The sequence below is a fragment of the Nicotiana tomentosiformis genome, chromosome 5, assembly GCF_000390325.3.
Source record: "Nicotiana tomentosiformis chromosome 5, ASM39032v3, whole genome shotgun sequence".
Taxonomy (NCBI): Eukaryota; Viridiplantae; Streptophyta; class Magnoliopsida; order Solanales; family Solanaceae; genus Nicotiana; species Nicotiana tomentosiformis.
In genome coordinates, this window is record NC_090816.1 from 96,460,973 (window position 1) to 96,468,303 (window position 7,331).

At 37.0% G+C, this 7,331-nt stretch overlaps 1 long non-coding RNA gene across 1 annotated transcript; it reads left to right on the forward strand.

Moving 5' to 3' along the window:
* The first annotated feature begins 450 nt into the window (after window positions 1-450).
* LOC104085326 (uncharacterized) lies at window positions 451-2,807 on the forward strand. The gene is made up of 2 exons (XR_683819.4): window positions 451-1,024; window positions 2,228-2,807. It is a non-coding gene; the product is annotated as an uncharacterized lncRNA (long non-coding RNA).
* Window positions 2,808-7,331: the final 4,524 nt, after the last annotated feature.

Below are 7,331 nucleotides of genomic sequence, written 5' to 3' on the forward strand. Positions count from 1 at the left end.
CTACTATATGAATATGATGAGCAAGTATATCATAAAAAAAATGAATGACTATATATAAGCATCTCAACGATGTAGTGTGTAGAAATTATTGCCATGATTCATTGCAGCCAGATACTTACAGGCTTTAGGAAGTCATTCTTCGAAGGAAAATACTTAATATATTGATATATCATTAAGATCCAATAGTCATTTAATTTGAGTATTTTTAACCAGGTCTATTACGCAGAGGGCGGAAGAATTTATTTGAATCACAGACCAAATCTAATAAAATTACTTTCTGCCTTTCCTACACTATATCTTTGTCCCATCACCTACCTGCTACACTATTTACGTGTCACATCTTACTCCCTTTTACTTTTTTCTTGTTACATCACTCACCTACTACACTATTCACGTATCACTATTCCTCAGTCTATTGTTCATTTTCAACGCTCCTCCTCTCATCTTTTCTTAATATATGTAAACACAAACAAGAGAGGGGAGAGGATTTTCCTTAAAAAGAGAAACGGCAACCATCTTTGGAAAAAAAGAGAGATTGAAGACAATCATTAAATTCCAAAATTCCTAAATGAAGAATGGCTACACCCCTAGCTTTAACCGTTTCCCCCTCCCCACGTTCTGATTCCCTCTTCTTTAGTTTCTCAATTGAAAAGCACACAGACTCATAAAGAAAAACAGTAACTAGGACCTTGTTTGCTTAAAAATAATACTCCAACTCCAGTAGTAAATAGAAACGACGACCGGAGATTTCACAAAAGCAAAGAATTTTCCATTGTTGGCTCAAGCGCTGCTACACTCACTGTGTGCTCAATCAGATCTGGCTTTTCGTATCTCCTTCTTCTTCTAATTTTTAATTTTGAAACCATGGAATCCGATGGAGTTTGATTGAGTTCGTTTTGGTTTCGAGTTTTCCAGTGCCGTTTCGAGGTTTCCGATCGTGTCTTTGATTTGAGTACCCGTTGTTTGCTGTACCAACAACTTTCAAATGTAAGGATGAAGATCTTTTCTACTAAATTCTCACGAGGTTCACTTCTATCCTCACTTTGTTTTTCTTAGATTTGTTCTAATGAATTCAAACTGTGTTGTGTTAGTTCTTTATGAATGTTCACTGTTAAGATATATTTGTCCTATTTGAACATGTCTAAATTGTTTTCTTTTTTTTGCTATTATATTATTTTTGACTTTGTTGCTAAATAAAATAATTTGAGGACAAATGGTGTAAGTTTCCGATAAATGAAAGTTTGGTCTTGTTCCTCTCATGGATTGTTTCATTAGTTTTCATAGATATGACTACAAAGAGTAGAGAGCCGAGAAGTATATAGAACGGAGAAAATGAATGCTTCATTTCAATGAGATTTAGCTGTAGTTGCGTGAATGCAACTTTGAGAATGTTAAGTTTTATAGAAGAGTTCCAATTATTAACTTATTAACTACTCCATATGTATATATCAATGTATGTCCTCTAGTGCAAATAGTTACTTTGCACCGGATATTTTTTAGAAATATAACTCACCTTTCCATAATTAAATCACATCACAAATCTCAAAGTATTTTAGAAAAATAATTTTGAACATCGTAGCTTGTTTTAGGCGCGATTAATAATATGATTTATCGTGGCTGTGGATACGGTTTCCGTGGCATAATCATGGTATATAATTCTAAATTCGAGTGCACGCTTGTGTAACTTGACCTTAACTGCAAAGTCATAATAAAATTATAACGTTATTTATAATGTAGTTTTGTCCTTCAATAAATAATCAAGCAATGAAAGCGGACATAGGTAAAACATGAAAACCAATAAAACACAGTTTATCCAAAAATAATTCAAGCCAAATTTAATCAATAAAAGCGACTGTGCTAAAACCACGGAACTCGTGAATGCCTAACACCTTCTCCCGGGTTAACGGAATTCCTTACCCGGTCTTTTGTGTTCGCGGATCGTAAAAATAGAGTCAATTTCCTCGATTTGGGATTTAAACCGGTGACTTGGGGCACCATAAATTATTCCAAGTGGTGACTCTGAATAAATAAATAATCCCATTTCGATTAATGCCACTTTAAGTGGACAAACTCCCCTATCCCCTCGGAAAAAAAGAGGTGTGACATATGTTTTAATATTACTTTACCCATGTTTTAACCACCTTTTGGTGCTATTTGATCTTTAAAATGCCCAATATGTGTTAAGTATTGGTTTTATGACTAATTGAGTTGTGTGTGATGATTTTAGATGTTTGGCGTGCAAAAATATGAAGAAAATGTGCTCCAGTTATAGGAGAAGAGGATGGATGCGCCATATCCAACCTAGAAAAAAAGTGTATTTGGTGCATCCTTGGCAGTGAAGCCGGGAGAAAGCATCCGCCTTAACATACGCACTTAGGCACATCAAGGATGAAGGAACAGAGGGATGACACATCCACCCTAGTATGCGATGCTGAGAAGTTGAAGCTGAGTCGGACGCGAAGCATCCACCCCAGCATCAATCCCTGAAGCTGAGTCGGAATAGGAAAAGAAAAACTTTGGCCCACGACCTTTGTATGCAATATATAAGCCAAAAATACCTCTTTTAGGTCATCTATTACACTTGAAAGCAGGGAAAAACCATCACATAGTGTGGAGATGGAATTCGTCTTGAGTTCTTCTTTTTCCCTTCTTTTATTGATTTTTATATATTCTTGGGAATTATTTGAGATTACTACCATGACTATGTGTGGCTAAACTCGTTTATTCTGGGGTTATGGTTTTACATGAATGGTGATATTCGAATATTGATTTGACGAGTTAATTTATCATATTGGGTTGTTGATTCATATCCCTGAGTTTAATTATTTTACTGCCTAGCTAACAGTGAAATACTATGTATGAATCTTGAGTTGAACTTGAAAGAGGTAATTCTTGATTGCAATAGGATTTAATAGAGCGCGATCTTGAGCCCAGTCATTGGGGAATTGATTTGCGAATACGAATAGAAATATACCTATTTACCGTGCTTAGCCAATTGTGCAAGAGATTGTTAATGCGTTATTTTTATCTCTAATCTCATAGGAATATAATTGAAGAATTCGACAGGATTATTACATAACCACGACCCTGGAATATTATTTCTCATTGAATTAAAATCCTTCGTGCTTAGTGTGCTAGTTCATTAGTTTTTCTTTTACTTGTAATTATAATTAGTAGAATTAATCAAACAAAAACAACCTTGAAATTGTTCTTGACTCGATAAATTAGAATTCACTTGATTTAGTTGATAATTAATCACAAGTTCTCGTGGGAACGATATTCTACTCACTCTTAATTACTTGATTGACTATACTTGCGTGTGCGATTTAGGGCAACAATATTCAACATAGTTGTGATTTTCACAGGGAGGGGGAGTAGATTTCTTTCGTTCTTGTAGCCACCAATTCTAGCCAGTTCCACATATATCATTTTTGTTCCGTAAGTTAGGCTTTTATGATGTGGATACACGATTTTTTTAGTCTTTGTTATATTTATGCTACAAGCTTTTCCTTGAAGATTGGTGGGTTTTTCTTTAGGATTGGTACCCCTAATGACGTGTGATGACCCAAAATGTTATCTTTCAATTTAATAAGTAATTCTGTATTCTAAGACCTCAAAAAATACCATTTATTATTCTTCGATTTGCGTGCGTAGTCCGTACAATTTTTCGAAAAGCTTTTATATGAAAAATATATTAAAATGTGAAATAGAGCTTTAAAAAAAAACTCAACTGAGTTAACTTTAGTTAACATTTTAAGAAAACGGACCCGGATCAGTATTTTGACAATTTTGATAGGTCCGTATCGTGATTTGGGATTTGAGCGTATGTCCGGAATCGAATTCAGAGGTCCCTAACTCGAGATATGGAATTTTGATACAAATTAAAAGCTTGAAAGCTTAATGATTTTTAAGAATTTACTAATGTTGGATTTATTGACACCGGATCCGTATTTTGGTGCCGGAGTCTGGTATAGGTCCACTATAATATTTATGACTTGTCTGCCGAATTTTGTGAGAAACAGAGTTGATTTTACGTGATTCAGACGTCCGGTTGTAAAAATATAAGTTTTAAAGTTTTCTTGGAAATTTCCTTTGATTTGGTATCCGATTCATAGTTCTTGGTGTTATTTTGGTGATTTGATCGCGCGAGCAAGTTCGTATGATGTTTTAGGACTTGGGTGCATGTTTGGTTTGGAGCCTCGAGGGATCAGGTTGATTTCGGGTGGTTAACGGATTATTTTTGGACTCGGAAAAAACTACAGAAATCTGCTTTTGGTATCCTTCTTCGCATTCGCGAGAGAAGACTCGCGTTCGCGAAGAAAAATCTGGAGGCAAATGAAAATTACTCTTCGCGTTCGTGAAGAGGGGGCCGAGTTCGCGAAGGCTTGAGGTGCGAAGCTCCGCGTTCGCGATCGAAGCCTCGCGTTCGCGAAGGAAAAGAGGCTGGCCAAGATAATTAGCCTTCGCGTTCGCGAAGGGTATCTCACGTTCGTGAAGGCCAAGCCAGACAAGCATCGCATTCGCGAGGTAGCCCTCGCGTTCGCGAAGAGTAAAAATTGGACAACGCAAATTTGTGCTTTGCGAACGCGAGGCACTGACCGCGTTCGCGAAGGGTAAAAATCCCAAAAAACAGAACTTAAGTTTTAGAAATGGGGTTTCGACCCATTTTCAACTCTTTTCCATATTTGAGCTCGGGTAAGGCGATTTTTGGGCGATTTTTATGGGAAAATATTGGGGTAAGTGTTCCTTATCCTATATTGATTATATTTCATGATTTCATACTCATTTATATCATGAATTCGTGAATTTATGGAAGAAAAATTAGATTTTTATAAATTCTTCCAAAAACAAAAATTTACGATTTGAAGGTCCATTTGACATCGGAATTGGATAATCTTTGTATGGGTAGACTCGTCTCGGAATGGGTGTTCGGATTTCGTAAGTTTTTTCGAGATTTGAGACGTGGGTCCCATTACCGAATATGTTAATGAATTTCGGATTTTTATCCGAAACATTTGTAAATTCATATGGAATTAATTCCTATGATTCGTATTTAGTATATCGAATTGTTTGTGAATAGATTTGAAGCTTTTGGAGATAAATTTTAACGGAAAAGTTGTGGTCGAGTAATTGATTGGAATTTGCAAAGCGAGGTAAGTGTCGTGGTTAACCTTGACTTGAGGGAATAGAACCCTTAAATTATTTGTTATATGAATTGCATGTGAACGACGTATAGGCGAGGAGACGAGTGTCTATACGTCGTCAAATTAATTGTTTGCCTGCTTACTTGAAAAATCATAAATTGTTTAAATCATGAATTAATTATTATAATAATTATTTCTCTCCTATTCGTTGTCAAATATTAATTCTTGAATTCCTCCATTAATTGTTACATGCTATTTGAATTATGTGCCTTAATTGTTATTTGACATTTAGTATATTAAACATTAAACTGCATATTTTCTCTCTGATTTCCATAATAATTTACTATTTGCCTTTGTTTGTTTCATAATTAAATCATAATTATTGTATGCTTGTTGTCTTATAATTTTATATTAATTATTATATTTATTGGGGAAATTTCTTCTATAAGAATTGGTAAATGGATATGTTGGAGGATCGGGTTGCACGCCGCAACAAAATTAATTATAATTAATATATTAGAGGATCAGGTTGCACGCCGCAACAAACTTATTAAAAGTCCATAATGGGGGATCAGGTTGCATGCCGCAATAGACTTGATTAAAATAAATATATTGGAAGAGCGGGTTGCATGCCATAACATAACCGAATGTGAATATATTGTGAGAGCGGGTTGCACGCTGCAACAGAATTAAATGTGAATATATTGTGAGAGCGGGTTGGACGCTGCAACAGAATTGATGGAAATAATAATTGGTTATGACTGCTGAGTTGGCTTCAATTATTATAAACGAGTTACCTGATTTATTTTTATTATTGTTGTTGTTACTAATATTGCGTACAAGTAATGTAAGTGACCTGCCTTAGCCTCGTCACAACTTTGTTGAGGTTAGGTTCAGCACTTACCAGTATATGGGATCGGTTGTACTGATACTATACTATGCACTTCTTGTGTAGATTTTGGAGTTGGTCCTAGCGACGTACCATAGAGTTGCTCGGATTTCAGCTACTCAGAGGAGACTTGAGGTATAACTGCACGACATTCGCAGTTCTGAATTCTCTGTCTACTTTACTGTAGCGGTGTGTTTATTTCCAGACAACTTTATTTTATTCAGACCTTTATTTGTATTTATTTTAGAAGCTCGTGTACTTGTAACACCAATTCTGGGATGATATTTAGACACCGTTATTTTTATGGATTAATCACTATATTTCAGACCTTACTTCCGCGTTTATTTCTTTGTTATTAATAAATTTTAAGATTTTTTAAAAATTGGTTAATATCATTCTAATGTTGGCTTGCCTAACATGTGAAATGTTAGGCCCCATCACGGTTAGAAGGTGAAAATTTCGGGTCGTGACAATTGGTATCAGAGCACTAGGTTATATAGGTCTCACGAGTCACGAGCAAGCTTAATAGAGTCTAAAGGATCGGTACGGAGACGTCTGTACTTATCTCTCAGAGGCTATGAAGTTTAGGAACAATATCTCTTCTTTCTTAATCTGTCGTGCGATTTTATTCTATCATCGATGATTGAACCATTCTACTCTTATTCTCTCGCAGATGGTGAGAACACGTAATACCTCTACCGATGGAAAGGGACCAGAACCCCCGGTGGCAACTATGGCCAGGGGTAGAGGTCGAGGCTGAGGTAGAGCTCAGTCCGGAGCTCGAACAACTACACCTGTTGTAGAACCTCAGGTGGACCTTCAGGAGGAGGTTCCAGTTCAGAAAGTACCAGTTGGACCAGTTCAGGTCCCAGAAGGATTCATAGCCACTCCAGTACTTCATGATGCTCTAGTCCATTTGGTAAGTCTTATGGAGGGCGTGGCCCAGAATGGTATATTTCCAGTGGCACCAACCGTCTCACAGGCTGGGGGAGGAGCACAAACTCCCACTACTCCCGCTCCGGAGCAGATGGCTCCCCAGAATCAGGCTCCAGCAGCCCCGCCAGTTGGGGGTAGTTCAGCTAGTTGTTGCGGCACAGATCGGTGATAGGCCTGCCATGTATTTTGAGGCCTTATTGAGACTGGATAAGTTTACCAATCTCTTTCCAGTTCACTTCAGTGGTACACCTTCTGAGGACCCACAAGATTATCTTGAACGCTGGCATGAGGTGCTGCGGAACATGGGTATAGTTGAGACCAATGAGGTTGCTTTTGCTGTATTTCAGATGACGGGTTCCGCC